Source organism: Phaseolus vulgaris, chromosome 8, assembly GCF_000499845.2.
Source record: "Phaseolus vulgaris cultivar G19833 chromosome 8, P. vulgaris v2.0, whole genome shotgun sequence".
NCBI classification, from domain to species: Eukaryota; Viridiplantae; Streptophyta; class Magnoliopsida; order Fabales; family Fabaceae; genus Phaseolus; species Phaseolus vulgaris.
In genome coordinates, this window is record NC_023752.2 from 22,902,465 (window position 1) to 22,924,874 (window position 22,410).

Here is a 22,410-nt window from a genome sequence, read left to right on the forward strand (position 1 = left end):
GCTAAGTGACAAGCAACCGATTATATCGATAATTCAACTGGTTGTTTTCCCTTTGCTTGGAAAAACACTATGTTTCTTTAAAACATATTGGTCAAGCTTTGTGCAAGGATTAAGGACTGATCTTTTACAAAGATTCTAAACAATCTAATTTAAACCCAAACCAAAAGCATCACAACTTCAAGCTTCATGTGGATTTGAAACATCAAAGCTCCCATGCTCTATAGATGGGCTTTGAGGCACTGGCTAGTGGCTGGTCCTTACCTAGCCATGGATCCTGTGTCATACTCCGGGTCATCTTCTAGAAGGTTGGGCTTGGTCAGGGGATGCTCTATATCTTAGGTTTTCATCACTTTCTCTTTTCCTTCTTCATTTTGCGCCATTATTCCTTTCCTTTTCATTTCCTATTTCTTCTTTTCTCTTCTTTTCCATTTGTTCTTTATTGTACTATTAACTTTTGCTTCTTAATTTTCGCACCTCATCATCATCATCACCATATAATTGTGTTTTTCTCTTTTTTTTTTCTCTAGAAGAGAACCTTCACACTTACTTAACCACTTGGTTAAGTTTGTGTCCAGTGGCAATCTTTTTTGAGCTCATCACCATAATTGATAATTCAAAAATCCTAAACAAAAGAGCAACTCCTAAAATGTGCAATTCTAAAATAAACTCAGATCAGGTTATCTCCGTGCCTTTCTAGTGGTTTGCACAATATCATCATCATTATCACTAGCATTCTCCTTAACCTCAATTTGATCAGCCCACAATTTAAAGGCCACCTTGCTTTCTTCGGTTATCTACTCATTTCGATGTAAATTGACAATTTGGTTCAAAATAGTTGGTTTCCTAGTATTGAGGCCATATACAATGTCTTCCTTTTCTAAACTTGTAAGGGATGGAAAAAGGTTTTGCAGAGTCGATATATTGTTATCATGTGAGGAAGGAACAAAATTTTGGTATCAGCAAGTGACTATTGTGTTTTAGGAGAACTCTTATGTAGCGGAGATGAAACAACATCAATATCATAACATTGCAGCACATGGTTAGCGATAGAAGCAACAACAAATTTAGCATAGGCAGTTGTTCTCGCCAGTTGACTTCTTTGTCGGTTGACCTAGGATGAACACACCTCCTTCTGGGTTTGGAGTCACGTCTCTCTTAGCTGCTTCGAGTATGGCTCCGTTGTTACAGAGGGCGCCTTACCTGTTCATGACACTCTGATGCTCAAGTCAGTAACGGCTCACAAAGCAACAATAAAACTGAGTTTAGTGTGCAAAAACATCGTACCTTAATCTGGGGTCTCAAACCCCTTTTATAACCGTACAAGCAACATGCAACAGCTCTCATCTGAGAGAAGCAAATCTTAACTGAAAATAAGCACATTTATCTTTTATGTGCAGGCTAACATTATGTTATAAATGCACGTCCCTATCTTCTTTAGGGTTAACAACAACTATCAACAGGTATTTACCTGTAGCAAACATGCAACAACAATATATCAAAAAATATAATAATAAACATTATAATGAATACTATTATATATCTACTAGCGCAGAAATAAGGGGTATCTCGTACAACAATCTTACCAAGCGCTTTGGGCCCTCCATCGAAATTGGGCCAGTCACATAAATCTTAGCTCGATCCAACAGTCGAGCTGATCTCTTACCTTTCCGAGCACCGAGCTACTGTTCCCATATACTATATTGTTGAGCTCTACAGTACAACGAAAACCTTTCATGATCAGATGCATCCTCTAAGGGAGGCATGTCCATAAATATATCCTCCCCTCCATCTTTGTTATTTGAATGAAGCTGCCTCAGCTATTTCCCAACCTATGATTACATTCCTCCCAAAATAGTGGAGATTTTAGAATATGATGTTGAAAGTGTTGAGATATGGAACATTGGTTTGTTGTGATAATAATAATAATAATAATAAGAAGAAGAAGAAGAAGAAGAAGAAGAACAAAAACAACAACAACAATATTAATAATATTAATATTAATAATAGTAATCATAATATTAATAATAATAACAATAATAATATTAATAATAATAATATGTGCCACACCTGATCCACTTGCTATTAAATGTGTGTACTGCCCACTCAAATAGTGATCACATTTAATGGGAATTGTGATCCCAATGTATATTTAGGATCTGAAGCTAAGGTGGAACAAATTTTTAGTGCATATGATGTAGATGAAGAACGACATGTAAAATTAGCTTCCCGAAAGAATATGCCATGCAATGGTGGCATAAGACTATAATGGACATTGGGCTAAACAAGAGACCAAATGTGGTCTCCTAGAACAATTTGAAGCAATGTATATGTGCACAGTTTCTTCCTCCTCGTTATAGGAAGGAACTCTTGTTGAAGCTCCAACGACTTCATCAAGGAAATAGGAGTGCAGATGAGTACGTTAAAGATTTAAAGATTACCTTAACCAAATCTCAAATGCATGATGAAAGTTGTATCGTTCAGTCATGATCGAGCCTTGACCTGATCACTTAAAATGTATTTCTTCAGCCCACTTAGCTCAGGCCCAATAGACAGAGCTCAACCCAAGTGAAAGCAAACCTAATGGCCTTGAAAGAGGTCGCTCTTGGCAGATGGTGAATACATTAAAACGCTCTAAAACAACAAGAAATAGAAAAAGAACTAAATGTACAACTAAATCAGTTAATTATATTATTTATCATGAGTTTAGCAAATAGAAACAGTCAGAGATTATACTCTATATATCAACACCCTTAAAATAAAGGGGATATATTAACAGTTTATTATGTGGTTATTAACTTCTAAAGGAGGATCTACGAGTGTTATAAAAATTCCTGAGACCCTGAACAAATGTAAGCAGTATTCCATGCAAAATACACTGCACTCGTATAGTTTAATGCTCTCACTTACTTGATCGTCGAGTCTTGTCAACTGTGTAGAACATGAAAGCTTTGATGATCCAAATCAGAAGTGAAGGGTTGTTGCTTTGCTGTTTTTGGTTAGAGCTTAGTTCTAGGGTGTTTAGAATTCTTGTATAAATCATTCTTGTCCTATGCACAAAGCTAAATCAATCTATGTTAAAAAGAAAAACAATCGGTTGAAATCACGATATAATCGATTGTTTTACACTTAGCTTGATTGAAGGTTTTCAAAATTGTTTTTGACATGGTTGACTAACTGTAAGAACCAATTCAACCAGTTAAAACGACATTTCAACCGGTTGATTGTCAAATTTCATAAAAGCTTTTCAAAATCGTATTAAATCTATTTTCAGTTGAATTAAAATTGTTTTGACTCATGATTGACTGCCTAGAATGACTAGTTTTAAGAGCTATAAATATGGTTTCTCTTTGAATTTAAAAAACAACAAGTATACCCAAGAAAGTGAGATTGAAACTGTTTTTGATAAGAGATTCAAATCAAAGTTTTGCAAGATTGTTAAGTAGCTGTGTGCTTTGGTTCAAGATCTGATCTTAGGAGTTTTGTGATTCCTGAATTACCAGGTGTAATATGTTCCTTTCTGATTCTTGTAATTGTTCATTTTCTAAACTTGTAAAAGGTGTGTAACCTGTAAGGTCATAGGGTGTTCTGACTAAGGTTGTGAGAAGGCAAAGAGGGTGAGTGCTCTTGTGGTTTCAAGAACACCTCTTTGTGGCTTTGAGTGTGTGTAATCTGTGATTGATTACTAGTGGAAACCCAGTGGTTGTTCTGAGGATTGGATGTAGCTCAGGGTTGAGTGAATCTGGTTGTGTAATTCTCTCTCTCACACTTCTTATAAACTATTTGATTTAATTTTGTTATTGTTGCTGCCATAAACAACTGGTTAAAACAAAGTTTCAACCGATTGAAATTCTGCAAACAGTTTCAATTACCTTATTTGATTGGCTTCCTTGATTACTTCTTTTGTGATTGTTGTTAAAACTTCATTCTTATCCAATCTTTGTGAAAATCTTTTGACAAACAGTTCACCCCCTCCCTCTTGTTTAGGCCATTAATTCTAACAATTGGCATCAAGAGTTAGGTTCTTGAAAAATATTCAAGTTCTATTTTTTTTTTCAAATTGCTTTAATGGGTAGCAAGTTTTCTTTTGGGGAAGATGCTTATTTAAATAGACCACCTATATTTTGTGGTGAAAACTATCAGCTATGGTGTATAAGAATGAAATTTTTTGTTGACCCATTAGATAGAAAAATTTGGGATGTCATTACAAATAATGCTTTCATACATCTGCTTGAAAATAATGTTGCCTTGTCTAAAAATGAAAGAAACCATCTTGATTGTGTAGCTAAGAACATCATTGTTTCTGCCCTTGATTCTGATGAACTTCTTAAAGTTTCAGAGTGTACCTCAGCTAAAGAAATGTGGGACACTCTTGAGAGAATTCATAGAGGTTCAAGAAGTACTTGGCTGGACAGTGATGTGTCCTTTGTTGGATCATCCTCTGCAGATTCCAAGATGAATGTTTGTTTGATGGCAAGAGAAGAGTCTGCATCAAACTATGTAAGTTCATCTTCCTCTACCAAATGTGATAGCTATTATCATCTTCTTGTGGCTTTTAAAGAGACTCATCAAGAAGCTAATAGATTAACCCTTTCAAACAATCGGTTGAAAAGTAAAAACAATTGGTTGAAAGAAAGAGTCAAAGTTCTAGAAGAAGATTTGAACAATTAAAAAACTGATTTTGAAAACCTTGAAATGATTTATTAAAACTCTTCTTGCAAGTGTGAATTCAGTTCTTGCAAAAATTGTGAATCTTTTCAAAAGAAAGTTTTGTATCTTGTGAAAACATTTGACACAATTTCAACCATTATAGAAAATCAACTGATTAAAAGGTCGAAACAACTTGTTGTTTCTTATTTTTACTGCATGAGAAAGGGTCACTTTGTTAGGTTTTGTAAAACTCGAAAATTTTATGTCCCTAAAGGTATCCTAAAGTGGGTTCCCAAGAATCCTGAGGTTCCTAGCAATCAGATTAACATCCATGGACCTAAATTTGTTAGGGGACCAGATCTTGCCACCTGATTTTGAATTTTGTAGGATTCCTTGATGACAAAACAACATTTATGGTACTTGGACAGTGGTTGCTCCAAACACATGACTGGAGTGTTGAGCATGTGAGTTTTGATGTTTCAAATCCAAGATGAAGCTTGAAGTTGTGATGCTTTTGGTTTGGGTTTAGATTAGAATGTTTAGAATGTATGTAAAGATCAATTCTTAAGCCTTACACAAAGTTTGACCAATCTATTTTAAAGAAACAAAGTGTTTTTCTAAGCAAAGAGAAAACAACCGGTTGAATTATCGATATAATCAGTTGTTTGTCACTTAGTTGGCTTAAAGGTTTTTGAAACTATTTTTGACTTGGTTATGTAACTGTCTAACCAATTCAACCGGTTAAATCATGGTTTCAACCGGTTGATTGTGTGTTTTCATAACAATTTTTTGAAAACGTGTTTTAACTGTTTTGAATGTTATTAAAAGTGTTTTAGCTCATTAATGTTGCCTTCAACGAATAGATTTCAAGTGCTATAAATATAGCCTTTCTTTCAAATCAAAATACAAAAGTTTCTACACAGATTTGAGATCAAAGAGAGATTGAGATTTGTTTTTGAAAGAAGTTTTCTAAAGATTTGTAAGATTGTTGTTAAAGCTTCGCACTAGTACAAGATCTGGTCATAGGGCTTCCTGGTTTGTGTAATCTCAGGTGTTTTTTTATCCCTTTCAAGGTTCTTGTAATTGTACTTTTATTAACTGTAAGTGTGTGTGAAATTCTACAAAGTCAGAGGGTGTTCTGACTAGAGGTGTGTGGTTGTAAAGAGGGTGAGTGGGGCTTGTGGTTTCACGATCACCTCTTTGTGGATGTGTTGTTTGTAATTTGTGATTGATTACATAGTGAATTCTCATTGGTTTCTGAGGACTGGATGTAGATGTTGAGTGAACCAATATAAACATTATGTGTGAATCTCTCTATCCTTACACTCTTTAAATTACTTTAAATCTGTTTTCATAAAACTGTTGATAAAAACAACCGGCTGTTTCGTAAAAACGACCGGTTGATTTTCTGCATCAAGCTTAAAAATAGTTTTGTATTTGGCTAGACAAATTTTCCATTGATTAATTCTTCATAGCCTTTCACTCTACCTTCAGTACTTGCGAAAATCTTTCAAAAACAATTCACCCCCCCTGCTCTTGTTTTAGCCCTATAATTCTAACATGGAGATGCATATAAGTTTGTTAGCATGACTCTTAAACAGGAAGGGCATGGGACCTATGGAGACAATAACAAAGGAAAGATCCTTGGTAAGGGCACCATAGGTAATGAAAATAGCTTTCTAATTCATGATGTTCTCTATGTAAAAGGGCTCAAACATAACCTACTCAGCATAAGCCAGCTTTGTGAGAGAGGATACCAAGTCACATTCAGAACCAACACATGTGAAATTCGTCTACCAAACCCAAAGGAAGTGCTACTAGTTGATAAGAGATCAAATAATGTCTATCTTCTTGATATCTCTAACTCTTCGTCTATTGGCGGTCTCTTGACAAAGCATGAATAATCATGGCTCTGGCACAGAAGGTTTGCTCACAAACATATGAATCAGTTGAATAAATTGATTGCAAATGATCTTGTTGTTGAAAATGGGAGCTTTGATGTATCAAATTCATATAAAGCCTGAAGTTGTGTTGCTTTCTAGGTTTGGGTTTAAATTAGGGTGTTTAGAATCTTTGTAAGATCAGTCATTGAAGCCTACACAAAGCTTGATTAAATATGTTTTAAACAACTAAGTGTTTTTCCAAGAAAAAGGGAAAACAACTAATTGATTTATCGAAATAACCGGGTGTTTGTCACTTAGCTGGCTGAAAGTTTTGAAACTGTTTTTTGAATCAGTTGTGTAACTGTTTGACTCATTCAACCGGTTAAATGTGTGTTTTGATGACAATATTTTGAAAACTTGTTTTAACTAATTTAGTGAATCAAAATTGCCTACAACGGTAGCTTTTCAAAGGTTATAAATATAGCTTCGTCTTCAAATAAATAACAATGAGAAATACAACAAGTATTGATTCAGATTTGAGAAAGTGATTTGGTTTTGAAAGTGTTTTTCATAAAGAGCAAGATTTCTTTTAAGCTTTGTTGTGGTGACAAGTGTTGATCATAGGATCTCTAGTTCTGTAAATCCAGGTGCTTTCTATCCTGTTTAGTATCTTGTAATTGTGCATCATTTACATATTGTTTGTGTTTGAAATCCTGAAAAGACAGAGGGTGTTCTGTCTTGAGGTGTTATGTGTGCAAAGGGGGTGAATAGGCTTTTGTGGGATTCAAAGTCACCTCTTTGTGGTGTGTTCTTGTAATCTGTGATTGATTACTGGTGAAACTCAGTGGTTTGACTGAGAACTGGATGTAGCTCAGGGATTGAGTGAACCAGTATAATATATGTGTGTAAATCTCTTTTTCCCTCAAACTCTCTAACTGTTTGATATTTCGCTGCTATAAACAGCCAATTAAATCGTGACTTTAACCAGTTGAAATTCTGATAATTGTTTTGTTGGATTGTTTGATTGCCTTCCATAAGTGCTTATCTGGGTTGTTTGTTAAGGATTCATTATGAAGCAAGTATTTGCGAAAATATTTGATAAAACAATTCAACCCCCCCCCCTCTTGTTTAAAGCCATCAGTTCTTACACTTGTTATTGGCTTACCCAAACTCAAGTTTGAGAAGGAACATGTGTGTGAGGCTTGTCAAAAGGGGAAACAAACAAAACAATCTTTTAAATTGAAAAACTCTGTTTCCACCTCAAAACCTCTTGAGCTACTACACATGGATCTTTTTGTCCTTCAAGAACTATGAGCCTTGGAGGAAATTTGTATGTTCTTATAGTAGTAGATGATTTTTCCAGGTTTACGTGGACCATATTCTTGTATTCAAAAGGGAAGACTTATTCTGAATTCAAGAAGCTAGCAAAAAGACTACAAAACACTTGTTGCAGCAACATTGGTGCAATTAGGAGTGACCATGGTGGAGAATTTCAGAATGAGAAATTCAGCAACTTTTGCAACAAGCTAGGCATCTTTCACAACTTCTCTCTGCACCAAGGACACCTAAAAAAAATGGAGTGGTGGGGAGGAAGAACATATCACTTGAAGAACTAGCAAGAACAATCATGAATGAATCATCCTTACCTAAGTGCTTTAGGGCTGATGCGTTAAGTACAACATGTTATGTGACGAATCAGGTTCTTATCAGGCCAATCCTGAAAAAGACTCCATACGAGCTGCTAAATGGAAGGACACCTCACATAGGTCACCTAAAGGTATTTGGATGAAAATGCTACATCATAAACAATGGCAAAGAGAATATGGGTAAGTTTGATGCAAAAGTGTTGGCAAAGGTATTTTCCTTGGTTATTCCCTATCTAGTCATGCATATAGAGTTTACAATAAGAAACTTATGACTGTAGAAAAATCTATGCATGTTATTTTTTATGAAACTAACAATTATGAGCAAGGTCCAACAAAGATCAGTACAGAAGAAGATGAGTAGAATATCTTCTTGAAGAATCTGGAAAACTGTACAAAAAATCAACCGGTTGATTCTGCGAAACAACCGATTGAAAATCTGCAACAGTGTGATCTTCCAAAAGAGTGGAGGATCCCCAAAAATCTCTATGTTGAAGGAATGTAGCAAACTTCTACAATCATACAACATTTGTCTCCAAGATTGAACCAAAGACAATCAATGATGCACTCAAAGATTAGCATTGGACTGCTACTATGCATGAGGAGCTCAACCAGTTTGTGAGAAATGATGTATGGGTCCTGGTTCTTAGAACAAATCAAATGAATGTCATCAGAACAAAATGGGTTTTCAGAAACAAATCAAATGATTCAGGGGTCATCACAAGGAATAAGGCAAGGCTTGTTGCTAAGGGATACAACCAAGAAGAAGGGATTGGTTATATGATGAGACTTTCGCACCAGTAGCAAGGTTAGAAGCTTTGAGACTCTTACTGGCCTTTGCATGCATGAAAGGATTCAAGTTATTTCATATGGACGTGAAGAGTGCTTTCCTAAATGGAATTGTGAATTAAGAAATCTTTGTATCACAACCACATGGGTTTGAAGATCACCTACATCTTAATCATGAATATAAGTTGAAGAAAGCATTGTATGGTCTTAAGCAAGCACCAAGACAGTGGTATGAGAGGTTAAGTTGTTTTCTTCTATCTCATCAATATGAAAGAGGGAAGATTGACAAAACCCTTTTCATTAAAAAATCTGATTCTGTTGTAATCTTAGTTCAAATATATGTAGATGACATTATATTTGGCTCTTCTAATGATAAATTGTGTGAAGATTTTGTAAAAGCTATGCAGGGAGAATTTGAGATGTCAATGATGGGGGAGCTCTCTTTCTTTCTTGGGTTGCAGATCAAGAAAACCAAAGAAGGCATCTTCTTGTGTCAGTCCAGGTACTGCAATGATATTCTCAAAAAAATTTGAGATGGAGAGCTATAAAGCTGCAACAACACCTATGTCTACAAACTGTTACTTAAGTGTTGATGAAGCTAGAACAACAATGGACCAAACTAAATACAGGGGGTAATTGGTTCCTTACTATATCTTACTGCAAGTAGACTAGATATTATGTTTATTGTTTGCCTTTGTGCAAGGTTCCAATCTTGTCCAAGGGAATCTCATCTTAAACCTGCCAAGAGAATCCTAAAATATCTTAAAGGAACATCATTTGTGGGTTTATGGTATCCCTAACACTCTCATATTCATTTAGTAGGATACTCTGATTCTGATTTTACGATATGTAAATTAGATAGAAAGAGCACAAGTGGAACATGCCATCTACTTGGATCAAGCCTTATATCATGGCACGGCAAAAAGCAAGCTTGTGTACCCTTTGTCAACTGCTGAAGCAGAGTATATAGCTGCAGGAAGCTACTGTGCACAGATCTTATGGATCAAGCAACAGCTGGAGGACTTTGGGTTGAAAGTCAGCAAGGTCCCTTTGTTGTGTGACAACACAAGTGCAATAAATCTCACAAAAAAGTAGGTTCAACATTCCATAACCAAACACATTGAGATTCGACATCACTTTATTCGTGATCATGTCAATAATGGAGACTGTGAGATTCAATTCATTGCCACTAAACGCCAGCTTGCAGACATCTTCACAAAACCTTTATCCAAAGACAGGTTTTATTCACAAAGAAATGAATTTAGAATAATTTATTTACAAGTTTTATCTTAAATTTATGTTATTTTTCAAATCCTTTTTTTTCATTCTCTTTATGAAGACAAATAGGGGGAGAAGTGAGCTTTGGGTTGTAATGTTCTTATATCTGCACTTATTTCTATTTTGCACTTTTGATTGAACATTGCTATAACTGGTCTTTGATTTGATATGAAACTCTTATACATATTTTAACCAGTTATTCCTGCGAAATAACCGATTGTTTTTCTGTGTTGCACCTATGCATGTTTGACTGGTTTCTCACATTGATTTGGCTGATGTTCCTCACTGGAAATCACCTAGTGGAAAAAAGTTTGTGGTGCCTGATTAACTGGAATAGATTATCCTGTATTTCTATGTTTGCTTGTGAATGCAGGTTAAGAAAGATTCTAAACTACAACATTCAAAAAAGCATCCCAAGAATTTGTCTCCATCAAATAGGGGGAGATTGTAGAACATGGAAGCTTTGATGATCCAAATCTGAAGTGAAAGGTTGATGCTTTGCTATTTTTGGTTGGAGCTTAGTTCTAGGATGTTCAGAATTCTTCTACAAATCATTCTTGTCCTATGCACAAAGCTAAATCAATCTATGTTAAAAGAGAAAACTATTTTTCTAAGCAAAGAGAAAAACAACCGGTTAAAATCACGATATAATCGATTATTTTACACTTAGCTTGATAGAAGGTTTTCAAAACTATTTTTGACTAACTGTTGTATCGCCCAGGTAGTCGGAAGTGATGACGTGGCAACAAACTATAATATAGGCGTGTTGAACGGGACACCTGGCTGGCAGAAGGGAAGGAAGTCGGGGGGCTCGTGTAGTCGCCAGTCGTTAAGTTGGCGTGCTCCGATCTCTAGCATACCTAAACCGGCGGTCACCAGGTTTGTGATGTAGTCGCCGGATGCGAACCCAGACGACCAAGTGATCAGAGATCGCCGAAAGGAGGACATCGCCGAAGGATCAGGAAAGCTTGTTCCAGGCTTTCGAAGCAGAGGATGAAGTCGTCAGATGGTCATTCCCTAGCTAGCCAGAGGTTGAGGTCGGGGAACAGCTTACCCGAGCATGCACGATGAAGCAAGTGAAGTGGATCATGATGGCGGCCGGCGAGACCACAGGGAAGGTGTGTATTATGACACCCGTACTCGCCACACAGAAGAGATCGCGCTCCAAGGCAGCTATACACCGAGTTACTCCTTGCATGGATAACTTAGTCGAATAAACCTGAAGAGTAAGAAGTGACGCTCAAACAGAGGATGCTCCAGATGATGACACGTGTACAGCTGGATGCGAGCCACGTGTCCAGATGTGTAACCGTCAGGAGAGAGAAAGTGCACAGGTATATAAGAGATTCTAACAAACTTCTGAGGTACGCGCATTTTAGAATACTTCTTTTACGCTTGCGAGAACTTGAGTACGCTGGGAGAGAACATTGCACGATTCCTGAAGTTCTTATTTTTCCTCTTAGTATTTTGGTGGTTCAGTCCTAACTTGAGCGTCGGAGCGCGATCGGCCGCAGCGGCGCCGTTCTGTCTTTTGCAGGTTCTTGAGGTGAATCAAGGTGAAGGACGGAAGCTAACACGGTGCAAAGCCGATCTAGAGGAAGCTACCTTTGACGAGGCAAGGCTCTTGTGTTCTGGTCAACAGGCAGGATCATCAGGCGCCCACCGTGGGGCCGTGTAAAACCTGTCCCTATCCACAGCGTGAGTTCTTGAAGTTTCTGCAGTTTCTGTGTGGTTGTCTGCTGGTGCAACCATTTCCCACCGTTCGTTCGAGTTTTGTTCGGTGATATCGAGGTTTCTGCCGTTCGTTTGGGTTTTAATCGGTAGTGTGAGATTTTCCACCGTTCGTTCGAGCTTTCGATCAGTTTTCTTGGAGTTTCTTGCTGTTTGCGCGGTTTTCAATCAGTTGTTCGGTGCGTTTTCTGTTCGATTGCGTTTCTGGTTAGGGAATCGGGGGCTTGCTGGAGAAGCGGTGGTTTTGTGGTGAAGTTGCAAGTTTCCGTGAAGTTTTCGACGTCCGAGTCTATCGGCGTGCTGTTGCAGTTGCGCTTGCGGAGGTTTTAAAGAGTTTGAGGGTTTCTAACCGGTTGATTGCTGGATCGATCGTTGCTGAAGGAGGTTTTGTTCGTCGCACTTTGTGGTCTGCTGAGTTTTCATGAGAAAGATGAGAAGCAACCGTTCAAGTCCAGTTGTGCCAGTTGCTGCTGAAGGCGCCATGACTATGGCGCAGATGATGGAGATCATGCGTGCGCTGCAGGCGAATGTGGAGGCCTCGCGCATAGAGCAGGCAAAGATGCATGAGGACCTAGTCGCCTCTCAGGCCAGGAATGAAGAGCTCAGCAAAGTGACTGAGGAGTTGCGCCAAGCTCTTCAGGAGCAGAGAGGACGCCCAGTCGCTGAAGAGGTTGCACCGTCGTCGCCACCTCGCGTTTTCCCTATGCCGTTTGCCCTGGCGATCACAGACACGCCTATCCCTGCGAGCGTGGTACCTGTGAAGGCTACTTTCACCGGCGTGGAGGACCCTGAGGCACATCTCACCACGTTCCACACGCAAATGATGCTGTCAGGAGGCTCGGATGTTGTATATTGCAAAATGTTTGTGAGCACGCTCCAGGGAACAGCGCTGGAATGGTTTGTGAGCTTGCCTACCGGCCACATAACCAATTTCCAGCAGTTTTCGAAGATCTTCGTAAAGCAGTACATTGTGAACAAAGCGCCACCTAGGGTGTCTTACGACCTGTTCGACATAAGGCAATACCAGGGAGAGTCCCTCAGGGACTATCTGAATCGCTTTGGAGCGCAGATGGTCCGCTCGCTAGCCAAGGACGAGGAGATGCTGGTATACGCCTTCAAAAAGGGCGTGCTGCCGGGACCTTTCTGCGAGGCACTGATCAGGGCTCACCCCGCCACGTTTGCTGAGGTTAGGCGACTTGCGGTGGCCCACATCGCCGATGAGAGTGAGGTCGCCGAGAAGAAAGGGAGCGTGGCCCCCGCTAGGCCACGTGCCCAGACCAGGATCCAGCCACAGAGGGTGCTGGAGACAGCGGCGGCCAAGAGGGATCAAAGGACTCGCCATCCTTATGATCCAAGGAAAAACAAGGGCAGGGGTCCAGGGCGCCCCAAGGAGTACAATCGCTCGCCAAAGCATAAGTTTGTCATGGGGTTGGCGGATCTGATCGCCATCCCCAACATAGCAGCCAGGCTCAAGGCACCTGAGAAGGTGGGCGACAAGGTGTTAGGACCAAAACCAGACGCCTGGTGCGAGTTCCACCAAAGTTTTGGTCACACCGTTGATTCGTGTTTGGCACTGGGATACCAGCTCGACGACCTGGTCAAGAGCGGTTTCTTGAATGATTACCTGCTGGACAGGAGGATGGGGGGCGCGTCGAGCTCCCAGCCGGCGGGTGGTAAGGCTCAGCAGCATGAGATGCCCACTCATGGAGAGATCCACACCATCGCTGGGGGTTTTTCGGGTGGTGGATGCACCGCGTCACAGAGGAAGAGATATGCAAGGTCTGTGATGACGGTGGACATGTTCGAGGATCACTCGCCAGATGTGGACATTACGTTCACAAGAGAATATCTCAGGGACGTTGTGCCTCATGACAACGATCCCATAGTTATCTCGCTTGTCACGGCGGGAAGGAAGCTCGGCAGATGTGATGTTCTGGCCGACTTTCACACAGCTGCAATTGCCCCTTGACCAGCTGAGGCCCTATGGAGGGTGCTTGTATGGGTTTGCTGGTGATCAGGTGGAGGTCAGGGGGTACATAGAATTAAGAACTACATTCGCGGATCAGGCGGGCTCGAGGACGGAGAAAATCAAGTACCTCATCGTGAATGCTCCCTCAGCATATAACATTTTGTTGGGAAGACTGACACTCAACAGAATAGGAGTTGTGCCCTCAACCAGGCACATGAAGGTGAAGTTGTCGTCGATGGAGGGGGTGGTGATCACCATCAAATCTGACCAGAAGGAAGCGAAGAAATGCTATGAGAATAGCCTCAAGAATAAGAGGTCAGTAAGTTACCTCACAACGACGCTGCCTCCCAGTGTGAAGCCCAAGCCAACAGAATGGCGAGTTGTTGATGCGGCGATGGAGGTGGCCGCCGGAGGCGATGTCACCATGCTGGATGCTGAGGTTGAGGGAGAGAACGCTGATCGGGAAGAAGAGGCGAGGAACCGCCCAGAGGAAGTGAGGGAACTGGGAATCGCCAGGGCGGTGATCGCCAGGGAAGCTAGACCCAAACCCGTCGAGGAGTGGCTCGAAAGGGAGATCGGGGGAAAGGTCTTCAAGCTGGGAAGATCCTTGGAGGCTGAGCTCCAAGACAAGATTGCCAAGGTGATAGAGCGGCATCTGGATGCTTTTGCATGGTCTGCCTCAGACATGCCGGGAATCGACCCCGACTTCTTGTGCCACCATCTAGCAATGGACAACCAGGTCAGACCAGTGCGGTAGAGAAGAAGGAAGTTTAACGAGGAGAGAAGGCAGGCGATCAGGGATGAAACACAGAAGCTCCTCGCCGCAGGCCATATCAGGGAAGTCCAGTACCCTGAGGGGTTGGCCAATGTCGTGCTGGTGAAGAAAAGCAATGGGAAGTGGCGCATATGCGTCGACTTCACTGACCTGAACAAGGCTTGCCCAAAGGATTCGTATCCTTTGCCAAGCATAGACGCCCTGGTCGACAGTGCTGCAGGGTGCAAGTTGCTGAGTTTCCTGGACGCCTTCTCGGGGTACAACCAGATAAAGATGCATCCCATGGATGAAGAGAAGACCGCCTTCATGACCGAGAGATCGTGCTACTGCTACAAGGTGATGCCCTTCGGGCTGAAGAACGCGGGGGCCACGTACCAAAGATTGATGGATAGGGTACTTGCACCAATGCTGGGAAGGAATGTGCAAGCGTACGTGGATGATATGGTCGTGACCTCGCCGGAGAAGAGCAAGCACGTTGCGGACCTGGAGGAGTTGTTTACCACAATCGCCAAGTTCAGGTTAAAGCTGAACCCCGAGAACTGCATTTTTGGCGTGGAGGCAGGGAAGTTCTTGGGATTCCTCTTAACTGAAAGAGGAATAGAGGCAAATCCTGATAAGTGCGCGGCCATCTTGGCGATGAGGAGCTCGGCCATCGTGAAGGAGGTGCCGCAACTTACAGGTCGGATGGCCGTCCTATCTCGTTTCGTATCGGCTAGCGGAGAGAAAGGTCATCCGTACTTTTAGTGTTTAAGGCGGAACAATAAGTTTGCCTGGACGAAGGAGTGTGAAGAGGCCTTCGTCAAGCTTAAAGAGTACCTGGCGAGCCCGCCGGTTTTGTGCAAACCGTTGGTGGGAACCCCTCTCAGGTTGTATTTTGTTGTGACTGAGAGGGCGGTGAGTGTGGTGCTCGCCCAAGACCAAGACCAGGCTCAGAAGCCTATTTATTTCGTTAGCAAGGTGTTGCAAGGCCCGGAGGTGAGGTATCAGGCCTTGGAGAAAGCTGCACTGGCTGTGGTATTTTCGGCGAGGAGGATGCGCCACTATTTTCACAGTTTTACAATACTGGTGATACCGACTTGCCCATCCAGAAAGTCCTGAAGAAGCCTGATGTAGCTGGGAGGATGGTGAAATGGGCGGTGGAGCTGTCGGAGTTCGATATCAAGTATGAGCCCCGAGGTCCGATCAAGGGGCAGATTTTTGCCGATTTTGTGGTCGAGCTCTCGTCAGAAGCAGCACGAGTCGAGGGGGATGATTTTCGTTGGGTGCTCTCGGTGGACGGATCGTCGAACCAGCAGGGTAGCGGTGCTGGAGTCATCCTGGAAAGGCCCAACAGTGTGCTGATTGAACAGTCCCTGAGGTTTGCCTTCAAAGCCAGCAACAATCAAGCAGAATATGAGGCGCTGATCGCCGGAATCTTGCTGGCCAAGGAGATGGGAGCTAGGGTGCTGATGGCTAAGAGTGACTCGCTGTTGGTCACGGGACAAGTAACAGGCGAGTTCCAGGCCAAGGATCCACAAATGGCGGCTTACTTAGCATACGTGCAGGAATTGAAGGTTTCCTTTGTCTCCTTTGAAGTGGTGCATGTGCCCAGAGAGCAGAATGCCCGAGCAGACTTGCTAGCTAAGCTCGCCAGTTCGGGCAAGGGGGGTAGGCAGAGGACGGTGATCCAAGAAACTCTGAAGACGCCTAGAGCATTTGTGGCAGACCACCTGGTTCTTCAAATAAGCAAGTCGACGGAGAAAGCGGCAAGGAGTCACAGGTCTTTGACTCAGGAAACCTTGAGATCGCCGAGAATAAGAGCATGTCGGGGGGAGAGGGTGAACATGACGCAGGTCTGCGCTACGCATGAGCCAGACACGTGGATAACACAGTACCAGCGATGCCTGGCAGATGGCCTTCTCCCGCTGGATCCGACGGAGGCTAGGAAGATAAAGAAGAACTCCAGCAAGTTCACAATGATTGATGGCGAGTTGTATAGATTTGGGTTCACACACCCGCTCCTGGAATGCGTGCACGGAGAAAAATGTACAAGAATCATGGTCGAGCTCCATGAAGGGATATGTGGAAGTCACGTCGGGGGTCGAGCTCTGGCTGCAAGAACCCTCCGTGCAGGTTACTACTGGCCAACAATGAGGGAGGACTGCAAGAAGTATGCACAGTGCTGCAAGCAATGTCAGCAGCACGCCGATTGGCACAGAGCGCCTCCAGAGGAGTTAAAGTCGATTTACAGCCCTTGGTCGTTTCATACGTGGGGGATCGACATTCTGGGACCTTTCCCATTGGCGATCAGGCAGATGAAGTACTTGGTGGTGGCAATTGAATATTTCACCAAGTGGATCGAAGCAGAACCAGTAGCCCAGATCACCGCACACAAGATCGAGAGCTTTGTGTGGAAGAACATTGTGTGCCGGTTTGGTGTGCCTAAGCGCCTGGTGTCAGACAACGGGACTCAGTTTGCAAGTCACCTGTTGAAGAAGCTGTGCGAAGAGGTGGGAATTCAACAAGTATTTGCATCCCTCGAGCACCCTCAGACAAATGGCCAAGTAGAGTCCGCCAATCAGGTGTTGCTAAGAGGCTTGAAGAGGAGACTGGAGAAAGCCAAGGGATTGTGGGCTGAGGAGGTACCCCGCATAGTTTGGGCATACCACACCACCGAGCAGTCAGGAACCCATGAGACCCCGTTTAGCCTGGTCTATGGATGCGACGCAATGATTCCAGTGGAAATCCAGGAGAGCTCGCCGAGATTCCAGAACTTTGTAGCGGAAGACTCAAATGAGGAAAGAAGGTTGAATCTGGATTTGCTGGATGAGGTCAGGGAGGAGGCGAGAGTAAAAGCCGAGGCAGTGAAAAGGAGGATTCAACGAAGGTATAACTCGAAGGTGATGCCGAGGCAGTTTAAAGAAGGCGACCTGGTGATGAGGAAGGCCCACCAGTACGAGATGGAGAACAAGTTGTCGCCTAAGTGGACGGGACCGTTCAGAATAACCGAGGCGCTCGGGAACGGCGCCTACCACTTAGAAACATTGGAAGGAGGGGCGATTCCTCGCACTTGGAACGCCACACACCTCAAGTTATATTACAGTTAAAGCTTTGTAAGTAGAAACAAACACAAAGAGATTTGCAAGCTTTCTGTTAAAACAGTTTGAAGGGGGCACTCTTTTTTCCCTAAGGAGGGTTTTTAATGAGGCCACCCAATAAAGAAGAGTTTTCAAAGTTTAAAGTTTCCAAGATTGCATGCTTGTTGTTTCGAAAGTTTTTAAAAAAAGCCCTTATCACTCGTACGTGATTTAAGGCAAGTTTGAAGTTATGCTGCATGCTTTCTAAAAGTTTTTAAGTCCCCATCGCTTTTCGGCGATCGGCGGCACAGTTAAAGTTTTAAAGTCCTCATCGTCTTTCGGCGATCGGAGGCACCAGTAATGATTAAAGACCTCCTCGCCCTCGTGCGAGTGCAGGCGAGAAAAAGTCCTCAGTGCATCCAGGGAAGAGGAGATGTAATCCCTGGGCAAAGTAGAGGCACCAGATAAAGACCTTCTCGTCGTCGAGCGAGTTCAGGCAAGATAAAGTCCTTCTCGTCGTCGAGCGAGTTCAGGCAAAATGAACTGAAAGGTCAGGGATGTTTGTGACCTTAAACGGCGGGAAGGGAAGGAAAATGCCTTTTTCCCCTTTAAGCGAAACATCAATATTGACCCAGTAAGACCAGATCATTGTTCTGAAACTCAGGGCGGTAGAGAAGGATCCGAAAGGCGCCTCTACCCCCAGATGAGGGAGCAATGATCAAGTTATGAAGAAGAGAAAAGTCCTCCTTGCCTTTGAGCGAGTGCAGGCAAGAAAAGTCCTCCTTGCCGTTGAGCAAGCGCAGGCGAGAAAGAGGAAAGTCCTCCTCGACTTTGTGCGAGTGCAGGCGAGAACAAGTTAAAAGTCCTCAGTGCATCCAGGGAAGAGGAGATGTAATCCCTGGGCAAAGTAGAGGCACCAGATAAAGACCTTCTCGCCGTCGAGCGAGTTCAGGCAAGATAAAGACCTTCTCACCGTCGAGCGAGTTCAGGCAAGATAAAATCCTTCTCGTCTCGAACGAGTTCAGGTATGGTGTGGAGGGTGGAAGAAGTTTAAAGGATGGCTAAGGTAGGTTCAAAGAGAACGCCTAGCTATCCGGCTTATTGTTCTGAAACTCAGGGAGGTGGAGAAGGATCCGAAAGGCGCCTCTACCCCCAGATGAGGGAACAATAGCCAAGTTATGAAGGAAAAAGAAAGCTTACATCGCCAGAACCCTAGGGCGATCAGAAGAATTCCAGGCGATGACAGGAGTAAAGGCTAACCTTGCCAGGCAGATCAGGTAAACTGTATTGTAATACCGGTTTAAGTTAAAACCTGTTGCCTAGTATGTAGCTAATTGCCTTAAAGTTTGCAAGTTATGCTAAATGTTGTCGCTTGAAGGTTAATGAGTTGCTCAAGTTTTTACTTTAAGTTAACAGTTGATGAATTGATGTAAGATTGATAGTTTGCTCGAGTTTGAAGCAGTGAGTAAACGGTTGAGCCCGCAGAATCGCTAAGTTAATTTGTTTAAGCGGTTTCTACAAGGAAAAGCAAAGTAAACAGAGAAACCATGTGCAAAAGCGGAAGAAGTTATAATAAAAGTTGTACCAGTTCGAATACAAAGGAAAGAAAATTACAAGTAAAGATCATGCAAAAAGAAATAGGCAGATAAATCTCAGGAAATAAGTGATGGAGGGAAGCGGTTAATCTTCAGAAGGCACGATCTTCCCATCCACCACTTCATTACATATTGACACCATGGAGAGGTCGAGCTCAGGGTACTAGCAAGCGACTTGCTCCAGGGCGGCGTCGAACCCGGCGGCAAGGACTTGGGCGGAGCTTTGTTCGAGCTCTTCGTTTTGTTGTTTGAGCCCCTCGGTTTGCTGCTTCAGCTCGTCAGCTCGTTTCTTCAGTTCTTCAGTTTCCCCACGAGCCCGAGCAAGGTCGTCAGTAGCCTTCTTGCCTTCGTCCCGCGCCTGGGCCAGCTCTGCAGCAATTTTCTCGTTTTCCTCTCGAGCCTTGGCGAGCTCGTCCACGGCGTCGTCCCTCTCCTTCTCGACCCTTCCAAGGAGAACCTCCCGATCAGCCGACCTCTTTTCAAGGTTCTCTACCTTGGCTGCATCCGCTTTCATCGATGCCTCCAAGTTGGCCACCTTAAGCCTGTAGGGAACCAGCTTACTCTCCAGCTCGATTTTCTCTTGAGCTAGGAGGTGCAGTTTCTGGCGTAGATCGGAGGCCTCCTTGCGCGCAACCCTCAACTCGGCACTCATGGCGTCCTCCACCCTTGAGTGATCGATCTCTGCCATCATCAGGTTGCAAGACAGCTTTTCCGCCTCGATCCTTATCAGGCGATTCTCCTCCTGGAGTGTGGAGATCTCGTCCTAAAGTTTTTTGTTGGAGCTCTTCACAGCCTTTGTTATGATTGAGGGAAGGTCCTCTGCCATCATTTTGAGTTTAGCTGTGAAGGGCCCCCAGATTTCTTTGACCACAGGGGGAAGGCTTGCAGCTGCTGTTGGTAGAGGTGCTGAAAAAGCCTGGTGCTGACTCTCACCACCACCCTCTTGAATTGGTTGAGCAAGGGGGGCTTCCTGGCGTGGTGGTGAAGTGGGGGACTCGGTTATGAGTATCGGTGAGTTGTGAGCACCTTCATCCCCACCTGGTGCGGCTTCAGCAATCGAGGCGGTTGAAGGAGGACCCTCTCCAGTAGATACGAACCGCGTGGAGGCACTAGGAGGGTTCTCCATGAAGTTGGGCTCATTGCCTTCAACCGCAGGAAGCGCGACGGCCAAGGGTGTTGCTTGGACCAGCAGTGTTGGAGCTGGGGGAGAGGGCGGTGTTGGAGCTGGGGGAGAGGGCGGTGTTGGTGTTGGGAGAGCGGGTGGTGAAGAAGGTGCCACCCTCTTCCTTTTGGTGACAAGGCCGTCCTCAGTCGCCTCATCATCCTCATCCTCATCTTCTTGGACCACTTGAGGAGTTTTCCTCTTTGGTTTCCTTAAGATGAGCTTTTTTCCTTGAGGGGCGGGTTGTGTCCCCGGAGGAGTTGGACCTTGAGGAGGCGATCTTCCCTGGGCAGCGGCGATCTCCACTACCGAGTTTGGTACGGTTTGGGAGCCCGCCGCCAGTTTGTGAGTTCGGGCGATCGCCCTCAATTCAGCCATTTTGCCTTTCCCCAGCATGTTATCTGCACAGGGCAAAAGATGGGTGAGCAATTAAAACAGAAGCAGGAGATACAAGCATGTCTGTACAAGGGTAACACAAGCAGCACATAAGTTAATAACGAAATGCCAAAGTAGAACGGAGAAAAATGCTAAGTTGGTAAATTTGATGGTGAGGTGGGGTTTACCGATGTGGGCCTCGAGTTGGTCCTCGAGGAATTCGAAGGTGATTATTGAAGAAGTAGGAAAGTTGATCTGGGCATCAGCCACCCTCTTCCAGAAAAGGCAGAGGTCCTTGTCCAACTCGCCCATGTTGTCAGGACTTCTTGGCCTTCTGAAGTTTTCTTTAGAGTCCTTACTTCCCTTGTTTACCCAGTACAAGGGGAAGCCATCGAGCAGCGAGGGGTCTTGGTCGTTTTGGCGCACTTGGACGAACTTTCCTTTCCAGTCTTTGTAAGATTGCTGGAAGATTGAGAGGATCGATCTCCCAGCAATCCCGTTTAAGCTCACCCAGGGGCGGTCTCCGGGATTCTTGGCCTCGAACAAGAAAAGGAAAACGTCTACCGAGGCCGGTAGTCCCAAGTGCGCGCACATGATCTGAAATGCCCGCACGAATGCCCAGCTGTTGGGATGGAGCTGGGCAGCGGCAATGTTGAGCTTGGTTAGTAGCTCTCATTCAAAACGGGTGAAGGGAAACCTGAGTTTCACCTTCTTGAATAGAGTGGTGTAAACGAAGCAGAACAACTCGCCATTGTTCCCCTTGTCATCCGCGCAGATTGGCACGTCGGGAGGGCAAGGCAGCACCTTTAGTTTGTCGTCATGCTCCTTGTGGAAAGAGAGGTTAGGTTCGTCCCCTTTCTTCAACCGTAGCACCGCCACCGCAGAGTTTACTGAAGAGGTCTCCTTCAGCAAAGTTGGGGTGGCCCACGGGTAGAGTTTCTTGTAGTCTTGTGTGGGAGTGGAGGCTCCTCCGACGACTGGTGGAGTTGCCTGAGCGAGGTTGGGGTGAGAGGTTGCAGGCCTCTCAGCCTGGGAAGAAGGAGCACCAGATGCACGTGGTAAGTTTTGCGCTTGGGGTGGAGGGTTTCGTGATGAAGGATGAGGATTCGCAGTGGTTTTCGTACGAGCCATCGCGGGAACTGCAAAGGAAAAAGGAAAAAGAATGAACAAAGGTTACAGAGATCGACTCGATTGTGGACGAAGAATGGAAAACGAACGAACGGGAGTTCGTTGTGATGAATGTAATGGAAGATGAAGCCCTAAGTTACGAGAAGGAAGAAGAAGAGGAAACAACCCACAGCGTATGCACCAGACAGATAATGGATGATGCGAATCGGTTAAAATGCAGCAAGTATCAACAGAAGAAGTAAAAGAGGTACCTTTCGATGATCAGATGAGCGTTGAAGGGAGTTGGAGATTGAGGGAGCTGAGAAGCGTTGTGGGTTTGCAGAGAAAACTCAAAGCGTTTTGAGAATGCAGAGAGATGATGAAACAGTAGAAATGAAGG